At 40.2% G+C, this 22,283-nt stretch overlaps 1 pseudogene; it reads right to left on the bottom strand.

Annotated features, from left to right (window-relative positions):
• Positions 1 to 625: 625 nt before the first annotated feature.
• The window catches only part of LOC122645992, a 39,214-nt pseudogene continuing 17,556 nt past the window's right edge, over positions 626 to 22,283 (bottom strand).

Here is a 22,283-nt window from a genome sequence, read left to right as displayed (position 1 = left end):
ATTCTCCAGTACGGAGGAGTGATTTGATTCAGATTGAAGGAACTAAAAGAGCTAGATGCACACCTAGGAGAAGTGGTGAGGAACAAAATGCATAGTTTAGGCCTTCTATCAAGTATGACCTCGAATCATGGAACTAAATCCGGTTGAAACTGATCGGTTTCGGGCCTGGCCAAAACGAAACCCAGGGAGGCCAAGGGTCAAAAACCAGTGTTGAAAGGTCGAAATGAGATTGAATTGTCTCGGTTTCGGGCCTGACCGAAACCGGTTCGAAACAGTGATTTAGAACCATGCCTCGAATAAAGCTTGTTGGAGGGCAAGGATCCATGTAGTCGACCCCATTTAGTTGGGATAAAGCTGAGTTGTTGTTGTTGTACAATCTCTCCAGGCAAGTCTATTATTAAACTGTACGAAGCCATTCTCATTTATGTAAAATTGTGCATGTATAATTAGATATTTACATTCTGTTCACTTTACTACATCTGCATTGTAAATAAACAAAACTGACTCTTAAGCATAGTTATGTTAGACCAAAATAGTAAGTTATACATCACTCAAGCTTGAGTGATAGCTGAGCAGCACAAGGCACAGCCACAGCTTCTCTTCCATCTCAACCAATCAAATTCAGGTTTGGGTCCTTGGGCTTTCCTTCAAAAACAGTATACAAGGAGTACCTGGCAACTCTGAGAACAAAGAAGAATAGTATTTCAGACCATGAACAGATATCTCAGATCTTCCACTGTAAGCCGAGTTGCCGAACCTCCTGCTTGATCTTCTCCAAAAGCAGATGCAACCATCTTCCTCTTCTCCTCCTGCAAATCAATGTGGCAAATCAATGCACAAATCAAAAACACCTGAATGCCAAAGAGGATTTGTAAATGTCACAATAACAATGGAATTTTTTTTTTTTGGTCAAAATATAACAATCTGAAGCATTATGTAAATAGGATAGCAAACATTCATCGTTAAGGATAATGGGCAACAGAACAAATATGCAATTCCAAAGTCCTAACAAGTAGACATCGGCAGGCGGAGCTTTTCCCAATGAGCTTGAGGACATCCATCCAGCAGGAAAGTCCTTTTCCCCAATAGCTCAGTTGTTGAACTTGCTAGCCCTTGAAGGACCACCTGATGTGTTCTAGGGTAAGATAAGATAAGATAAGATTTAAAGAACACAATACTCCCATCCAGTTGATAGTAACCCTAAAATTTTCACATTTTTTGTTTTAAGAAAATCCATTTTTTGAAACTAGAAAATTATATATATATATGGAGAAAAGTTCCCAGCGTGGGACGCATGGACCACGTCCATGGTTTGAGAACTCGGTTTCAGACCTCGTTTTGCTCAGGCCTAAAACCGAGTTGGACCTAGATCTCGCCCCGGCGAGTTGGTGCACCTTTTTTTTTCCTTTGCATCTTAAATGATCTAAAAGTTGGACACATTTGAAGCCTCCTCAGAAACTGAAAAAACATAACTGGAAGCCTGTGAGCAAGAAAAAAAAGGGGAAAGAAAATTGAATAAACCTGGAGAGCTAAAATCCGATCTTCCACTGTATCTTTGACAGTCATACGAGAAACAGTTACAGGACGAGTCTGCCCAATTCTATGTGCTCTATCAATAGCCTGATCTTCGCTTGTTGGATTCCACCAGAGATCAAGTAGAATAACATGACAAGCAGCAACCATGTTAAGACCAAGATTTCCTGCTTTTAGTGACATCAGCATAACAGTCACCTGTAATAAAATAATAAAGTTTAACAATTTTAAATCTGCAACTAGATCAGTATTGTTAAATATACAAAACCTTCATAGTAATTTACCAAACACTGCAGTAGGCCAGAAATGAAATGTGCACACTAAACACAGGAAGAATACATAAAGCAAAAAAGTCTAGAATTACCAAGGAAATGCCTACTAACACAATGCTCTCTTGTCCCCTCAGTCTACCCAGGCATGTCCAGTCCCTTACAGTTTTAAATACAGTTCACATCCCACATTTTGTGTTCACTAGCAGTTTCTGTTTTCCTTCATCATTTCCTGAACCTGTCATCCCGTCCAACATGCATTCCAAGGACAGCAGGACATTGACAACTAATGGAGTCATTGCACTAGATTAAGCAAGCACTTATTGAAAGGAGTCATGATGTCACTCGATTGGACTAAATGGGCTTTGATTCCCCAGTGGCCCAGTTACATATTTTAGAATTTACTTAAAAAAATAAAAACTCATGTTGGTCAAATCCCATATTGCCCACGTGAACCTATGTTGGTTACATCCCCTCAGGCAACAAGAAAAAAAGTTTGAGAAAAGGACCATCCACAAATTTGGTTGAAGAATAAGAGAAAAGTAGGAAGATCTTCAAACAATAAACAAAGTTATGCCAACTTTGTTGCACCCATTGGATGACAAAAGGGACAATGTAAATGGAGGGTAAAAACTAGAACAAGGGAACAAAAAAGTGCAAGGAAGCAACTTGTTAGTTCTTTTCCTCTACTAGGACAATAAAACAACATAGAACTTTTGAGAAATATTTCTCTCTTTCCTTTTCCCCTTCGCTTAAACAACCATCCAAAACCCAAGGTTTAAACCTGAAAAGAATTAAACAAATAGAAACAAGATCAACTATAACTTTTTGACAATTCTGTTAGGTAGGACTCAAACCTCTGGATCACTGTTGAAATCTTTGACAGCCTTGTCTCTTAAAGCCAGGGACATTGTACCATCAAGTCTCCTATACTGTAGAAAAGAGTCATTCAGTGCACTCTCAACTAAGTCCAGCATACTAGTCCACTGGGAGAAAACAATAGCCTTTACAGGTCCTTCTGTTTGAGTGCTTGAATGAACACATGGCCCATCTGAGCCTGCAGCAGCCGAAGTTGAAGAAATTGCACCATAGCCCTGAGAACCAAGTTCTGAACTTGGATTGTATGGCTTACCAAGAGACTGCAGAATTTCAATTGCAGCTCTAATTTTGGAAGAACTGTACACATTCAATGGAGCTACAGATCTCTCAGCAACCTCATAAGAATTGGTAGAACCATCAAGCTCATCTACAATACAACTTCTTAGAGTAGCCCCAGAAAATACAATATCAGAACCTAGTGATTCTGTGCATTCAGGTGCAGGACACTGATTGTCATCACCAGTTAAATATTCAGATACACACTGATGGCAGAAGACATGGCCACACATTGTCACAACAGCATCTTCAGGTGGGTCCTGTAAAGTATCAAATGCTAGAAGAATCAGAGAGCAAGTAATATGATCTACTACTTCCATTTTGCATAATGTGAACTATTCAGCAAAAAAGTCCCCAGAACAGTCCACAGAGATGGCAACAACACAACAGATTCACTTCCAGAGACATGACATTATCAATCTCCAAAACAAGAAGAGAAACTAAGGTCAACACACCTAACAGGATTTCCTGCACAAACCCATCCAAAAAAAAAAGCAGTTCGTGAACAGAAACTTTTGTGGGTCATCATGTGATGGAATCAGCCAATCATTGTTCTCATTCGGAAATTTCTAATGCTACACTCGCTACAGGTGCTTGCAACCAGTAATAATAAGAAAAAGAATGTGTTAGCAGAACCATGGGTTAGAAAGAGAGAATTAGAGAATAGAATGTGTTAGATTCATTGATCGGTAAGCCCCTCTATTTATAATAGAGGGGAAAGTTACAAAGGGACTGAAATAGACAGAATTGCCCCTAACTAGCTGACTATAAGAGTAGCAACTTAATCTTAATAACATAAGAATAAATCTATCCCAAAAGGACCAGAATACCCCCACGGTATTCTGGATTACATATTCCAACAGAATGGAACATCAACAGTCAAAATGATGCATAATTTCTCAGAAGGAATCTTAGATTGTGGGCCCTCTTCCTTAAAATTTTCAAGAATTATTCAAATGGGAGGCTCAAGTTGGTTATATGGTGTTGATAATGCCCCAATTTAAGAATTGACAATGAGTCTTCTCTAACAGGGGAAGGTCTTAGCACTGTGGAGCCATAATGTGCTAGATGTCAAACTTTGAAATGATCAGGACTTACATTTGAGTAGGTCCCACCTTGGAGATTATGTGGATAAAAAAATAGTGTGATCAGATGATTAGTAATCATCTGATCTAAGAACTACTATTATGATCATTTTGGAATCATATTTAAATATTTCTTAACCTTCCAACTGAATAACAAAAAATACACAAATTTAAATCATTTATCATGCTAAATTTTTTCTGTTTTCCATCTAATCTCTTAGATGGGAACTACCATCAAGTGGGTCCTGATACTCTCAAAATTGAACACATGGCATGTCAGGAGCACCCCAGACAAGTAGAATGGTCTGGTTACCCAGACCCAAAATTTTCTCTTCTAACAGAATGTTTGATGCAGCATCATCATAAGCAGTGGGTGTATCTTGATTTTAAATCATGGCAAATACCATGGCCAGTAGCATAGGATTACTTTCAAAATTTTAAAGACAGTCTAATTGTAAGGAGTCATTTTATATAAAGACTGTGACGTGGATCCGAGGTTCCAAAACCCGACTCGGATTGCTTATGGGCCCACCTGATTGAACAAAAGTCTAAGCACTAGAAGGGCAATGGCAATCTTGTAATAACCAGAATTTTCTAAGGTTTTAATTGGTAGGGAAAGAATGAGAGGACCTAATAGGGATTAAATTTTGTTTTTGTAAGGACATACTTGGAAGCAAATATAAGGTAAAGCCTAGGGGTAATAATGGAGAGAAGGAGGGGTAAATTCGATAACAAAGATATAAGTAATTATGGCCAAGAGTGGAAGGCTAGATACGACGGGAACTAAGCGAGTATTAAGGTAAATTAACTCCAAACAAGGCAACCATCTCATGGGGAAGGAAAGGGAAATCGTCGTCTTCAACCTTCAGCCACATACAAAACCAGAAACCCAGCGGTAGAAGAGAAAACTTGCAGGTGATGGATCTATCTAGAGGGGACTCCAACTGACTTGAAACTATAGAGGAAGGTAACTAGGGAGGAGGCCTACCGACTGCACACAATAATAATCATTCAAAGACGATGGCAAGAAGATCAAACCATGCTCTGCAAGAACTACCAGGTGGTAGTTGCAGGTCCAGCCATGATTAGAAGCTTGGTCTTCTCAATAGGAAGGAATTCAGCACCCATTGTTCTAGGGTTTTTAATTTTCTAAGTGAGTATACCCTTCGCCCAAATTTTCAGATTGATTGGGTTGACCTTGAAGGAGATAAATCACTCTGAGTGAAGCTGTTAAGTTGGCCCAAACAGAGCAGTGAAAGGAATAACTGGAACAAGGGAAGGAAGGAGAAGAGAGAAGTATCGCTGGAAGGAGAGAGAGTAAGAGAGAGAAAAGGTCACAAATTTCCAGGCACCCAAGGCACTTTTTGTGTCTGGGCGTGGTCGCCACACTTTGCGCACGGCCAGCTAGCGTTCTTTATCACATAAATTAATTAAATTTCCTACTGAACCCAAAAACCCAATTGGACCCGATTCATCTTCATATGGATCCCACAACAGGTTTGGGCCGGTTCAAGTAATTGCTCCTGCATCACCGTGTGAGGTCTACCAGTAGCTTAGTGGATCAGAATAAGTCGCTAGCTCAGGAGGACTTGTTTTAAGTAGTCAAGTTCTTGTTTAGTCATGCGAAAGGATAAGAGTCCTACTCGTTTTTATTTCTATGTTCTTTAAAAGGTGTGTTTTAATTTATTCTTCGTACTAGTCCTATCAAGATTGGGATTCACTATGTCTAGGTTTATATCTCTATATATAGCTATAATACACCATGGTTCTGAGGATTATTTTGGATAACAGATAATGATTAGAAGCTGTTAAGCTTTGAGGCAGTCGTCTATGTATAGTTTTGCATGGTCAGATCTAGTCCATTAGTGTCAAAGACAATACTGTCAAGTTCTCTCCTTTATCCAAGTGTTTCTGTTAAAACCTTCTTTTTTTATTAACCATGTTCACAGAATCTGATGAGCTGCGTTTTTCTTTAATGAGTTTATAAGTTATAGATATGATTTTTGTATTTATAATTGGGTGGCCTCAGCTGCAGGCTTATTTAAGGTATCTCAGAAGCATGCAGCGGTAGAACCAGAAACTTTTTCTTTTCTATTCTTTCTTTCTTTTTTATTATTAATATTTTTTTTTGAAGAGGGGCACCATGTTCAGTTTACACCCAAGATTTCAGCTATGTTACCCAGAAACCGCAAAGGATATACAAGTATACAACTTGGATCCGGCAAACATTCCATTTCTGCCATTCTTATTGGCTTAAACAAAGTGTCAAAAGCAGGTGTGAAATGGATGAGGCTCATCATTAAGTGTTCAGGCAACCATAGGATTTCAACTATCAAGCAGTGTTCTAAATTTCCACCAAAATAGGGGAAATTAGGCGACATATGTCTCTTTGCCTAAAGGTAGGCATCCAAATGATGTCCAACGAGAGAAAAGGTAGAAATTGAAATACAAGTCAAATGAAAGTAGTACAATGTTTTGACTGAAATTGAAAAAATATTTCAGTTGAAAAATTAGTAAGATTTCTGCTGAAACATCCAAATGAAGAGAGTTTGGGGCTTTTGCTCCCTGGAAGAAGTAAGGAATGAAATTTAAGTATTAAAAAGATAGAATAACATTGTAGTTGGATAATGTATCATTCCCCCCCACCCTTTTTTTTTTTTTGAAACAACAGTATTTTTCTCATTAGATTGCAAGAAATAAATAATATGGCGCTATAATAAAATACAGTAACTATTCTATTTTACCCATTTTATTTTTTAATTTTTAAGTGAGTATTTATTATCTACAGATAATAATAACTAAAAATTTCTTCAGATGGTATGTGCAAAACATGGTTCTATAGTTTTATTCTCATGATTGTGGTGTGCACTTTGTTTTAATGAAATAACAAACAAATTTATTGGGCATATAGCCAATGAAAATCTGTACTCTAGTAATGGGATATACAAAGATTTTACAAATCTGTACATCTTACAAAGATACTGCCCCATAGTTCCAAAAACCCAAAAACCATCACTGCAGAATTGGATACAACCTGATATATAAAAACTCTTGCCCAACCCCTTCACGAGCTAGGGCATTTGCTAAGGAGTTTGCATCTCTGGGTCTCCAAGAGAATGAAATGTTCTCTTTGTTGCAGTGTGATCTGGCTCTCCAAATCAAATGTCCAAACCTCCAAGTATTTAAATTGAATGTGTCTCATATATATGTACGCTATGATTGCCTTTGTCAAGATCAAAGAATGGGAAATGTGCTTAATTGGTATATATAATTGAATACATGTTGGCATACATTATTTCTTCCATGCTTGGATAGTTGTGCATTATTTGAGGGAGAGCTACATGATTAAATGGTACATATCTTGTGTTGTCATCACCAAAAAGGGAGAGATTGTTGAGGCAAAGGATGTCATATGTACAATCTTTGGACATTATTGGTTTTCATGTTTTAGTGATTACATTCTATTTGTGTACGAAAAATCTATAATGCCCTTCCTAGTACTTTAATGAGTATACAGGTTACAAGCATTGAGAAGCATGTCCTTGAGCCCAAGCATTAAACTGGAAGGTTTCAAGATGCTCAAGAGATTGTGTCATGGATTGGTAGACTTCAAATTGGAAGATTAAGTCAAGCCATCCATGAGCATTCAAGCAACTCGAGCCAGAAATGGAAGACTTATTTTTGTTTGCTTGAATGCATCCTAGGTATTTTATTTCACCTTATAATATCTAGATGATCCTAGGATGTAATGATCTCAAGTATCTAGAAAACCTAAGATATGTGGCCCATATTGTAGACTGACTAAGTCAAATTAGACCTAAATAATTAACATCTATCATGAATCTGGACTTAGCCCTATGGTAACTTGAATGGACCTTATTTTGGTAAACTTGGCAAGGAGTGATAACTTACTGGGAATGGGAAATATGTCCAAGTGATGTACTTTAAAACGTAGGTCATTTACTGCACTGGTGGCCGACCGACTTTGAGTAGAGCGGGCGATCAATGTGCTTCAGAACTGAAGACTGATACATGATCCGTTGGTTACCGAGAGCACCGTTATGCAGACGGATGCAAGGTCGATTGAATAACATATCGTCTGGACAATGTCCAAGAGGTATTCTTCGCAGTATACATGGTGGCGGCCGCCCGGCTCTAGAAGCGGTCGACCGGAGTCAAAAAAAAAAAACATAGATGTGTTTGAAATCATAACAGCTAGTTTTTAATTGTTGGAATATGGTCTATAAATAGTGTCGGGCCAACATCATGAAATATTCCACCGCCTAAGTGCTTCAACTTGCAAATCTAATCAGCCATTGACATGAGCAACTAAGCAAAGGGGATCAACTGATCAACACATGTGCTAAAACCTGCGAATATGCCTGTAAACAGGTAACTTGTGTTTTGGACTTTGAGCCATTGTGAATTACTTTTGAGTGATTGTGTTGGTTAAGGGTATTGAGGCCCTGATCCTTGTTTGAGTGTTTCTCCTACTCTATAAGAAGAGTGTATTGAGTGTTTCTCCTACTCTGCTAGGAGAGTGTTTAGGTGATGCTCCCACTTTTATGAGGAGATTGATCTCGGGGAGATTTGTGTGCGGATGTTTCTCCTGTCCTGCAAGGAGATTGTGCTAGTGGAATTCCAAGCATAAGAGGTCTTTGGGAGTGGGCGTAGGACGATATTGAGGCCGTACCAAACCAATATAAATCTTGTGTGTGTTGTCTCTTTGCCTTTTCATCTCCTTTGTTTATTTTATCGTGTTTAACTGAAAACAAAAATTTGGAGATTTGAGATAGCTTACTACAGAGGGTTTCAAAAGAAAGTTAGAAGTTAGGATTTTATTCCGCACTTCCCAATTCACCCCCCCTCTTGGGTTGCCTATACAGTCCTACAAAAGATCTTGCTTGTAGATCTCCTCTAAACTCGAAAATTTTGTTATTTCTCCTACCACTTACTCTAAAGGATTTCCAACAAGGTATAACTTCATAGGATCTTTCCTCTAGAACCAAAAGGTATAGAACTCCAGAAATCAGCCAAAACTGAAATATCTAAAGGAAAAGTCCAGCAAACCATATTTGTCAAGGCGATGCCTAGGTGTACAAGCACCTTGGTCGCCTAAGCGCCGCCTTACAATTAGGCCCCCTCTAACGCCTTAGGTCCCCTAGACGCCGTGACAACTATGCAGCAAACATCAAACAGCCCCAGGATGTGATGCCTTGATTCCTTTAAAAAGTCAAAATGAAGAAAAAAAAATAACTCACATACTCCTCGTCTTTAGAGCGCAATTGATACATCTGAGGTAATAGGGAGTTATTTATTGTCTTCTTTGCAACCTATCATTGGTATCCACCGCCAACAACAAGATCTTATACTTTGGTGAAGCCTGAACTTTACAAAAATAATAGGTGGAAAAGGAAAAGGAGGATGTGATCAATGCTCTCTTTCCTCCCTTAGGGGAGGAATACAACTCAAAAAGAAAAGAGTTATAAGCAAATTTCCCATTCCCCATCTAAGCCCAAAACCTTAATGCCCATTCTGATTATCTGATATGCATCTTAAAATCTTATTAATGCAGAAGGATGATCACAACACTTTGAGATGGCTTGATCCATAGTTGTCAAGGTGTCGCCTTGGCCGCCTTGCGTCCAAAGCCCCATCCAACGCCTTGGATCACCCTAGATATCATGGCAACTATGGCATGATCCTTCAAGTTGGGTCTTAGATCTGAATTTTATTAGGTGAAGAAATGAAATAATATGGTCCTAATAGCATAGGATAGTATTAATATAAATAGCAGTCTTGTGGGGCCCATTGGTAGCTTGTGGATCCAGATTTCCAAGTTCTTAGGATCTTTATCTACGATCTAATTGGGGTATTGTGTTAGCATTTCTCTGGAGTTCGCTCCCAGCAATATAGCCATCCCTGCCCCCCCCCCCCCCACGTCAATCCCACAAGCCTCTTATCTATTCTATTTTATTGCTTTTCTATTAAGTTTGTAGATATGACCAATCAATTTTTTCAAGATCCACCTCCATTTTCTACCGAAAGGAAGGATAACTCTAGAATGAAGCCAACACTTTCTAAGAATACCCTTCCAAATAAAATTGGAGAAAGGATAGGAGAAGAATAGGTGATCCACACTTTTCAAGGAATTCCAACACAGACAACAGTTAGGGATTGTTAAATTTCTCTGGAGAAAGAACTCTTGTGTAAGAAGCGAATTGGTCGTAGCTAGCCAAACAGTAAAACAATGTCTAGGGATATTGGAGCTAAACAAAACCATCCTACACCAGAGAACTCTAGGGGCTTTAGATCTCACCAAATTCCAAGCAAAAGAAGAGAAGTTCTTGGAAGAATAAGCAAGCCAATGAACAATATCCCCACTACCTCTAGGTCTCAACCTAATGCTAGGAAGTTTACTTCAAACCTCAATGAGTTATGAGAATTACTAGAACCAAGAAGCCAAGAACTATCACAAATAATGGAAGACACCTTGGCCATTCTATTCTATCAAAGTTCTGGGAAGGCTTGAAACCTTTGAGTAAAAAGATATACCTCTATGTTTGAATCTTACACAAATCTTGCTCCAACGCAGCCGTTGTGCAAATGAGTTGTCATAGTCCCCAACATTTGTCCCACCAAGAATGTAGGCGATAGCAAAACACTTAAGAGGAGGAAGAGAAAGGAAAGCTGAAAAGGAAAGGCAACAAAGAGAAATGCACCAATGTTCCTTATGAGGTGCAACAGGCCATAGCAAAGCACTTAAGAGGAGGAAGAGAAAGGAAAGCTAAAAGGGAAAGACAACAAAGAGAGTTTGATGAGGCAGTACTAGAGAGGTCTAGTGTAGAGGTCATTGAAGATGATACTGAATATAGGCACCAATGTTCCTTATGGGGTGCAGCAACTAGCAGTCCATAGCAAAGCACTTAAGAGGATGAAGAGAAAGGAAAACTGAAAGGGAAATGCACCAATGTTCCTTATGAGGTGCAGCAGGCTATAGCAAAGCACTTAAAAGGAGGAAGAAAAAGGAAAACTGAAAGGGAAAGGTAATAAAGAGAGTTTGATGAGGCAGCGTTAGAGAGGCCTGATGTAGAGGTCATTGTAGATGATACTGAATATAGGCCTCCTCCAGATGATTTCCAATCAGAGGGTGAGTGGAGAATCTACCAATAGACTTTGGCAGCTAGTAAACAAAGTTTGCATTTTGAGAATATGAGAGCAAATGAGTAGGCAAGAGGAGCTGGTGGATCAGGCTCAGCTACACCAGAGGCAGTGCTACAAGATGAGAGGAGAGAAGGAAAAGATAGAATGTGAGGGAACCCCTACGGCCCCCAACCCGAACATGAGTACATTCCCCAGATCCCGTTCTTCAACAGGATCCCACCATATTCAGGCCACAAGATGCCTACCAGCCAACCATCCCATAAATGTATGGTAGTAAACACGATGAAGCACGGGATGCCTTTAGCAAGTTCATGTTCTATAATAGAATCTCAACTAATGTAGCACAGGGAACATACTATCATGCATTCCTTGACGTCGTAGGGAGGGCTAGCCCAGGATTGAAGGGACCCACACCATATGAGTTGATGAATGTCTACTTGCCTAAGGAGAAGGAGTTGGAAGACTAAATTGAGACTCTGAAGCCAAGGTGGGAGACGTATGGAGTATCATTATGGCTGATAGTTGGATTGGACCTACTAGACAATCCATTATCAATTTCATGGTGAGTTGTAATGAAAAGACAATATTCTTGAAGTCTTTGGATGCATCATATTTGTATAAGGAACTGAAGAAAGTGGTGGAGGAAGTAGGACCAAAGAACGTTATCTAAATTGTGACGAATAATGGACCTAACTTTAAAAAGACTGGAAAGAAGTTGATGAATAAGAAAAGCAAGAGGATCCACCTCTTTTGGACTCAAAAAAACTTTGGTGGCAAGTCTGGTCAGAAGGGCAAGACAAGTAACCACATTTGTATATAACCATGGTGTTAGATTATATGGGCCAAAATACCGTGGGGGTATTCTAGACTTTTTCTCCTTTTAATTATGTCTTGTATGTGTGGTTTAGTCCCACATTGCTTATGTAATTATTTTCCATACCTCATTATGAATATAAATAGATGTGCTTGGGATGATAATTAATCATCCAAGTATTCAGCCTAATTCTGATCTCTTAACATGGTATCAGAGCAGATCTCAAATTAGGGACCCCCCTCTCTTCCATTCTCGATTTCAGTTCCTTCTTTCCTTTTTTTCATTCTCGGTTTCTTCCTTCTCTTCTCTTGCTCTTCATTCTCCCACTAGGGCAGCACTAATGAGGTGATCTACAAGATCTAGTTGCTGCCCTCCATTACCTCTTTTCCATGGTGCAATTTTCTGCTCGATAGGGACACCACTACCTGTCTGCGATATTTGGAATCTTCAGTTTTTTGGGGGCTGCTTCCATCTCTGCTACAAGGGACCACTCCTCCTATTTGAAGACCAAGAACTGCAGTAGGCCATCTTCTTTACATCTGTTCCTATCTTCAGTTCTGTTCAAGACCCCCTAAGATCGATTTTTCACCAAAAACAGGTTTTTTTTCAAAACCCTGACACCTATCGATCTAGGGGCTGGTGACTTCTATTGGTTCTGATTTTTTGAAGGCTAGCTCTCTACTTATAAAGGGACACTCGACCTTGATTGGGGCTGCAACACTTCAGTTTTTGGGCATCCTCTATCCTTCATCGATTTCAGCAATTCAGGGTTTTCTTCAAAACCCTGATCAATATCGATCTAGGGGTTGCATGTTTCTGTTGCGGCTGATATTTGGCAGGGTGATTCAGCATTACTAGAGGACCATTCGATCCTATTTTCAGCTCCATCTGCAATGCTTTTGCTCTCCTTCTTCCCTACATCGATTTCAGCAATTTCAGGTTTTTTTCAAAACCCTGTAAAAATCGATCTCAGGGATTTCCTTGGCTGTTGTTGCTGATTTTTGGAGACCATTATTCTACCATTACCAGAGGGCTCTCATCCAATTTTCAGCCCTTAACTTGAAGGATTTCTTAGGTTTCTCTTCACAACAGCCCCTCTCTGTGATTTGGGCTTCTCTACCGTTCTAATGGGTGACTCAGTGGATTTGACTGCTACTTCTGTTGGTGATGGACACAGTAAAACAGATTATCATACCTTTCCTCCTAATCCAATCAAGTTGGATGGCACTAATTACTTGCTTTGGTCTAGGTCTGCTTCCTTTGCCATTGCTGGTCGTGGCCTTACTGGTCATGTTACTGGCACCAGTGTTATGCCAACTGAGATTGGGGCTGCTCATGACAGGTGGCTGGCCAACAATGGAGCTCTCATGTCCTACCTCATTGGCTCTATGACTTCCGATCTGCAGCTTAATTTTCTTCTCCTTGACACAGCCTTGGAGATTTGGGTTGCTTGCAAGGAGACCTACGGGCAGCTTGGCAATGATGCCTAGGTATATGAACTCAGGAAGAAGGTCCTTCACATTACTCAAGGAGATTTGACAGTCTCCAAATATTATGCTACTTTGCGTAGCCTTTGGCAGCAAAGGATCACTTTTCTGACTTTCACCCAAGTACAGCTGCTGATATTACCTCATACAAGAAACATGTGGACAAGATCAGGGTTTATGATTTTTTGGCTGGGTTGAAAGTGGAGTATGATCAGATTCGGGTTCAAGTGTTGGGACACAAGCCTTTTCCCACACTTGAATAGTCCTATGCCCTGGTCTCCTCTGAAGAAAACCGTAGGGCTGCCATGTTGCACCCTTCTATTACTGACAGATCAGCTCTCAAGGCTGCTGCCCCGGCCCCTCTTGCACCTAGTGGCACTGCTTCTCTTGGTGATTCTACTACAGGGACTGTTGTTTGTGAGCACCGTCACAAACCCTACCACATCAAAGAGAAGTGCTGGAAACTTGATGGGAAACCGGCTGATTTTGAAGCTAAAAGGGCTGCCAAGACAAAGATAAAGACAAAGACCAAGGCCCATCAGACTGAGACTGTTACTGCAGCCCCTGCTACTGACACTGGTCTATCCCAGGATGATCTACAGACTACAGGCACTCCTACGTATGCTGAGGTCTTCCATTGCTACTGCCTCTACTACATTAGCTACTGCCAATTCTTCTGCTCCTTCAGGTTCACACTTTGCCTGGTCAGGTATCCCTTTTGGAGGTCATTGTGCTTCTGTAGCTTCCCATCCTTGGATCATAGATTTTGGAGCTACAGATCACATGACCTGTTCCTCTGGTCTATTTCATAGATAGTCTCCCACTTCTGGGAAAGACAAGGTCAGAGTGGCTGATGGTTCCCTTTCTTCCATATCTAGAAAAGGAATCATCAACTGCACTTCATCTCTTCCCTTGTCTTCTGTTTTGCATATTCCTAATTTTACTACTAATCTTTTTTCCATTAGTAGTATCACTCGTGATCTTAACTGCAAAGTCACTTTTTTTCCTTCTCATTGTGTGTTTCAGGATCTGGAATCTGGGAAGACGATTGGATTGGGTAAAGTGCACGGTGGGTTGTACCTGCTTGATGACGGTCGCTTCTCTCCACCACCATTACCTTCTCCGCTACACCAAAACTCTTTAGTCTCTTCTGAACTCTATCAGTGGCATTCTCAGTTAGGTCACCCCCCTTTAGGAATTTTAGCTCATTTATTTCCTAGTTTGGTCACCCTACGTACTAAGGATGACTTTTTTTGTGAGGCTTGTGTTCTGGCCAAACAGACACGTTCAACTTATCCACTTTCAAATAAAAGGAGTTCTTCTTGTTTTCAATTGGTGCATTCTGATGTTTGGGGTCCTAGTCGTAGAACTTCTCTTTCTGGTCATCGTTGGTTTGTATCTTTCATTGATTGTCATTCTAGGAACACCTGGGTGTATCTTTTGCACACAAAAAATCAGGTTTTTTCATGTTTTTAGCATTTTCATAAAATGATCCAAACTATGTTCCAAGCTACTCTCAAAATATTGAGAAGTGATAATGGAACCGAGTATACTGAATCCTAATTTAAAAAATATTTGGCTGATCATGGAATTATTCACCAAACTAGTTGTGTTGATACCCCTGCCCAGAATGGTGTGGCAGAAAGGAAAAATCACCACTTATTGAAAATGGCCAGGGCTTTGATGTTTGCACAGAATGTCCCATCTCAATATTGGGGGGATGCGGTTCTAACTGCAGCCTATCTCATCAATAGGTTACCTTCTCGGGTTCTTAACTCCCGTAGCCCCTATGATGTTTTACTGGGTCATTCCTCCTTTATTGTGCCTCCCAAAATATTTGGGTGTGTGTGTTATGCTAGAGATACCACATCTCCAGGCAAACTTGAACCTAGGGGGCTCCGCTGTATTTTCTTGGGTTATTCTCCAACCCAGAAAGGTTATAAGTGTTACCATCCCCCTTCCCGCCGTACCTTGGTTAGTATGGATGTTGTTTTCCATGAGACCCTTTCTTATTATTCTTCACCACTTCTTCAGGGGGAGAGTTATAGTGAAGATGTAAGTTTCTCTGGCTACTGCCCAGCCTCTTTTACCATCACCCACGGCTGCTGCCCAGCCTCCTTTGACTGCTGCCCATCCTACTTTAATCAATGCCCAACCTCCTCTGGCTGTTCCTCCCTCACCTAACGGGAATCCTTTACAGGGAGAGACCATAGAAAATAGTGTTGTTAATGTCCCTATTCAGGGGGAGCTGACTCCAGTCCAGAGAACTATTGGTGAATTTCAGAAGAGAATTGACAACTCCAACATACTCACCCATACAAGGGGCAGAACCAACAGAGGACAGCTGCAATCCACTTTAGCACCAATACCCATCCAATTGCCGGATCCAGATCCAGATTCTCTATCTCCTGGTAATCCCTCTTCTTTCGACCTACCTATTGCTCATCACAAAGGTACTAGGACTTGCACTTTACATCCCATATCTCGTGTTGTTTCTTATAGTTCTCTTTCTCCCTCTTTTCGTGCTTTTGTATCTTCTCTTTCTTCTGTTTCGATTCCTAAAAATTGGCAGGAAGCATCTACAGATGGAAAGTGGAAGGCAACAATGTTGGAAGAAATGAGAGCACTACATAAAAATAATACATCGGATCTTGTGGCTCTTCCTCCAGGGGAAAAACTAGTTGGATGTAAATGGGTCTTTGTAGTCAAACAGAAGGCTGATGGTTCTGTGGATCGATATAAGACACGTTTGGTTGCAAAGGGGTTCACTCAAACTTATGGAGTTGATTATCAGGAGACCTTTGCACCGGTGGCAAAGCTCAACACTGTCAGGGTGTTATTATCTTGTGCTGTAAATCTTGGGTGGGATCTTCAGCAGTTAGATGTAAAAAATGCCTTCCTCCATGGGGAGCTTGAGGAGGAGGTATATATGGACATTCCACCAGGCTTCTCTAATGACAAGACCAAGGGCAGGGTCTGTAAATTGAAGCGTGTACTATATGGGTTGAAGCAGTCACCTAGGGCCTGGTTTGGCAAATTTCACAAGGCTATGATTTCAGCAGGTTATAAGCAGAGCAATGATGATCACACTTTGTTTATCAGACGAGTTGGTGACAAGGTAACTCTTCTCAAAGTCTATGTGGATGATATTGTGATCACTGGTAATGATGGTGATGCTATCAAGAATTTAAAGCTCTTCCTTGGCCGTGAGTTTAAAGTCAAAGATCTTGGCCCTCTAAAATATTTTCTAGGGATAGAAGTTGCTCGATCTTCGAAGGGCATCTTTCTTTCTCAAAGAAAATATATCCTTGATCTATTGACTGAGACTGGGCTGCTAGGTTGTCATCCTTCAGATACTCCTATGGAAGCTACTACAAAACTTAAGGAGAAAGAGGGTGAACCTGTTGACAAGGGTTGTTATCAGCGATTAGTGGGCAAACTAATCTACCTCTCTCACACACGACCTGACATAGCTGTTGCTGTAAGTTTGGTGAGCCAGTTTATGCATGACCCCTATTCCTCACATATGGATGCAGTCCATCGTATTTTGCAGTATTTGAAGTCTGCTCCAGGAAAGGGAATTCTTCTCTCTCCTAATGGTCACCTGAAGATTGAAGCTTATGTTGATGCTGATTGGGCTGGTTCTACTGACAGAAAATCTATCTCTAGCTATTGTTCCTTTGTGGGTGGGAACCTTGTCACATGGCGTAGCAAAAAGCAGAATGTTGTGGCTAGGTCCAGTGCTGAAGCCGAGTTTCGTGCTATGGCCCAAGGAATTTGTGAACTTCTATGGCTTAGAGGATTATTGCAGGATATCGGTGTTGTTGTCCATCTTCCTATGTTGCTTTATTGTCACAATAAAGCGTCACAATAAAGCCGCCATTAGCATTGCTCATAACCCTGTCCAGCATGATTGTACTAAGCACGTGGAGGTTGACCGACATTTCATCAAGGAGAAGCTTGAAGCCGGACTTATTTGTGTTCCCTTTGTGAAGTCTACTGACCAACTGGCTGATGTGTTCACTAAGGGACTAAGTGGTAAGCTGTTTCTTCCTATCTTAGTCAAGTTGGGCATGCATGATATCTGTGCTCCAACTTGGGGGGAGTGTTAGATTATATGGGCCAGAATACCGTGGGGGTATTCTGGACTTTTTCTCCTTTTTATTATGTCTTGTATCTGTGGTTTAGTCCCACATTGCTTATGTAATTATTTTCCATACCTCATTATGAATATAAATAGATGTGCTTGGGATGATAATTAATCATCCAAGCATTCAGCCTAATTCTGATCTCTTAACAGTTATGCATTAGCCATGTTGAGGGACAGATGAAATGGTGATTTAGTGAGGCTTGGTGTCACTCGATTTGCCACCAATTACATTGCATTGAAGAGCTTTCAGACGAAGGTGGTCGATCTGAGATCTATGTTTGCCAGTGAACAGTAATTTGGTTGGTAGGGGTCGATTTCAGAAGAAGGGAGGGCAGCACAAAAGACCATTGCAAGTGACTTATTCTGGCGTGACTTGAATAAAGTTCTTGCTCTATTAGAGCCAGTGGTAGTAGTACTAAGTATGGTGGATACAGAGAAGAAGCCTACCTTGACCCACATTTACGCTGGCCTTCAGAAGATTAGGGAAATGGTCAGAGTCATAGTTCTAAAACTCGTCTCGACTCGGCGAGATCTCGGTTTCTCAAGAAACCGAGACGAGATGGCATACGATACATAAAAGTGCAATATTTCACCGAGATCTCAGGGATTTTATCTTCGTTCCAAGGCACGAACAGGCCTATAGGGGGTCTTCCCTCGGTACGAAGTGTAGATGTGCCATCTTCCTAGCTGTGGTCTTGCTCTACTAGAGAGCCAATAGGGCACAGGGCGCTTTCGGCCATTCCTCATACTTGGGGTTGACCCATGGAAATTACCCTTCTACTATATATTTACTTACCTAACTCGATAGAACTCGACATATCTCGACAAGATCTCGGGTTGACCCATGGAAATGACTCATCTACTATGTATTTACTTACCTACCTCGACAGAACTCCTATATGCTTGTTGTGGAGCATTATATGCAACATTACAGCAACACTATGTCATGGGAAGACTATGTGACACTAGCAGGGACTGAATACTTGATTCAAAGTCATTTTATGTGATGATAGTTGTAACACTATTAAACAGTTTGATGTATCACTTTAACATTTCTAATTCTTATTTAAGTTGTTTAGTTATTAATTGAATGTTTTACTTGCTTTCTATTACTAAATTATGTGTAGCGTAGGGTATTTTAGTACGTCATCGCCTACCGACCTATGGTCTGAATTGAAACTCATATTTGGACTTTGTTTTTGCAAAATCTGATAGTGACATTGTGTTTACATGGCCAAACAGGCGGAATACCAAGTTTCAGACCCAGACTAAGTCTAAAACCCACCAAGTTGAGGCTTCGAGTCGAAAAAAAAAATGCACCAACTTGGCGAAATCTCGACTCGACTCGGTTTTTCCAAGGTCCGAGTTGGTACCGAGACCCGAGTTTTAGTACTTTGGTCAGAGTTGCGATACCCCAGAGTGCAAAGGCATACACTAAGATCATTGATGATCGATGGGAGAAGCACATCAGTTATCCATTGCATAAAGTTGGTGAGTTCAACATACTTTACACTTTACATGAGTTTTTACATTTACATAATTAAAAGCATTAAGTCACTAACAAGTTATATTTGTCATTACCACTTTACAAGCATACTATCTCAATCCAAAGTATCACTACCAACATAATATTGGGCTAAACACAGAATTGTTGGAGGCAGTTCAAAATGTTATTGAGAAGTTGGAACCAAATGCATCGATACAAGCTGAGGCAAATGATGAGCTGAGAGTATGGGACTTGGTAGTAAGTAAAAGAATGTAATTAATTAATTTATTGTACTGTGTACTAAATACTAAATAGTAAATACTAATGCAGGCATGTTTGATTTTGAAAGGAAAACAGATCCAACCTAGGGTCCGAAGTGAAACTCCTACTTGGACTTTGTTTTTGCAAAATCTGATAGTGTCATTGTGTTTAAATGGCCTAAAATAGGCTGAGTACCAAGTTTCAGGCCCAAAATAGGTCTAAAACCCACCGAAACCAGCCATCGAGTTCCAAAAAAAAAAAAATTACCCAAACTCGGTTTTTGGCCAGGGCAAAACCTGTACCGAAACCAAGTTCTTGAACCTTGGTTCCAATAACAGTCCAAATTATTCAAAAATCTGTTGCGAGCAGGTCAGAAATTCATCCGTTAACACTTATTTACATAAAGCACAAAAACTCGAGACAAAATCTCCATGGAGGAGGTCAGAAGTTCTTCCCTTGAAAACTAGTCAACATGTACATGCACTAAAAATTTCCAGAGCAACAGAGGGTACCCACTTTCACATCTTGCATATGCACATATAGCAGAGGCAAATGGCCATATCAGCACTCATAAGCATTAAACTCCAGAGATAATTCAACATTTTAAATAAAGATTTTAAACAAATAAATAGAACTTACACTGCACACACCACAAATTGCCAAAGAAGCTTCCAAGTGACTTAATAAATTGAACAGCATATCCCTAGGGAGTTTCCTTGCCATCTCTAGGGAAGCTTTTCCAACAGGATCTGAACGATATTCTTTCACAAGAAGAGGATGGTCACAAGCTTGGCGGAGACGCAAAAGCATTAATAGAATGTTTGCGTAGTTTTGATTCACCGTGCCAGCGGCAGCATATTTCTGCAAAATTATATTTTCAAATTCATAAACTGACTAGAAAGAATGTGAGCATAAAACTGATAAATGCTCATCAAATACATGTTCATTTCTCATTGAAACCAACCTTTGATAAGTGAAGTTTGCCAAGAATTTAAGATTCATAAGATACTAGCCAGAACATATAATATAAATTTGAAATTGAGATGCCATATGATGACTATAAAATTTTCATGTGAATGTATCAATTATCAACAGTTCACCCACAAGAAACATAAAGGCATAAGGCACGAAACTTGGCAAAATTATAGTTGACTCATGTATGCAGATTTATGACTACTCTAGACAGAAGTCATAGAATGAAGAGAACACAAAGCAGGAACTTAATCTGGGGTTTTAAGTGAAAAGTACTACAGAAATTTAACTCAACTACAGTTTCCAAACAATATTAAACAAACTCATATCACTTTTTCAGTCATTGAAATTGTAATTGAATTATATTTTTGACACATACTACCTTGTTATACCATACTTATCACAATACATACTATTTGTATCAGAGGCTCGCGGGATTGGTGTGAGGGGCAGGGATGGCTATATTTCTGGTAATAAACTCCAGGCGAATATGAAGCGCATGGACACAAATTATGCCTAGAAAAGACGAATTTTCCCTATCACCCAAATGGCTCCATCATACTCAACTGCAAACTACAGCTAGCAATGAAGGGAATGTAAAGCTATTATACAGCTATCGACAAAGGGGCTGGGTATTCGTTCCTATTCCTTCTTTAGGTTGATGATGTAGATCTAAGGTTTGTTAAGCACTATCTGAGCAAGAGGAGGACTATCAGCCAGCATACAGCCAGCTCAACGAGGCAAGCAGCCATTCTGGCCAGCCAGCATAAGCCCAACAAAAAGGGAATACCCAGTGCACGAGGCTCCCGCCACTACGGGCTCTAGGGAGGTTCATAATGTATGATGCCTTACCCCCGCTACACGGAGAGGCTGTTTCCCAACTTGAACCCGCAACCACTAGGTCGCAATGGAGCAACCTTACCGTTGCGCCGAGAACCACCCACACCAGACTTTGGCCCAACAATACATATTATGTAGTCCATGCGTGGGGGATTCTTTAATAGTTTCTATTTTGCTTAGATCCCCTTTTATATAGTAGTGGTTGCTTATTAGTAGTTGTTTCTATTTTGTGACGTCTCTAGAAGTTAGATCTTATTCTAGGACTAGTGTCCATTTTAATTGGCTACTAATTTTGCAGGATCTACACCATGCAAGGGGAGAAATCTAATGCTGCTTATCAATAAATGAGGAGGCTGCCACACTCAACCTATGATTTTTTAGACCAAAAAACTCTGGCTTTTCTGAAATTCTTTCATGTGTGATGCATGAAATCTGTGAGCAACAGAACCACCCTAGTGTGGTGTTAGTGGTGCTGGTATGCTAGCATGGCCCAGGTGGGAAGCTCTTGCAGTATGTTATCCTGTTCTTTTCTCTTCTAACCTTCAGTTCCGAACAACCTTTGCAGTGGCATTTGTCGTGACTTGGTTGTGTTGCTGTTTTAGAAGGTCATCGATGATTTAAACTGTTGGTTGCATGCTGTTCTTACATCTGAGATTCCTGCTAACAGAATGTTGGTGGTTTCTATTTCTGAGTTTTCTGGCCTGCAGTAGTGAAGGTACTGTTATTGTTTTATCCAGCATCAGATCATGGTGAGTTTTTGAAGTGATGTTCCATCATACATGGCCTTCCTTTGACTGCAATATGTGTAACAACCCGACCCCAGACAGGGTAACAGGTACAGCCCTCACGGGCACTGATCAAGTTATCTTCTATATACCTCGATTTATTATCACAACTCCCATATAACATAACATACAGCGCGGAAGACTTACTAATTGGAGTTAAATATACTTCATAGTTCTAAAGAGTATTTACAAACAAATAGTAACACTGGTGGCAGATAATTGCATTCAGTATCCAAAAGTTATTACATTTCTTTTATTTCTTGAAAATATCCTATACATTCT

Source organism: Telopea speciosissima, chromosome 11 (assembly GCF_018873765.1).
Source record: "Telopea speciosissima isolate NSW1024214 ecotype Mountain lineage chromosome 11, Tspe_v1, whole genome shotgun sequence".
Classification (NCBI taxonomy): Eukaryota; Viridiplantae; Streptophyta; class Magnoliopsida; order Proteales; family Proteaceae; genus Telopea; species Telopea speciosissima.
The sequence above is the reverse complement of the archived record's forward strand: the minus strand, read 5'-3'. Positions and strand labels throughout refer to the sequence as shown.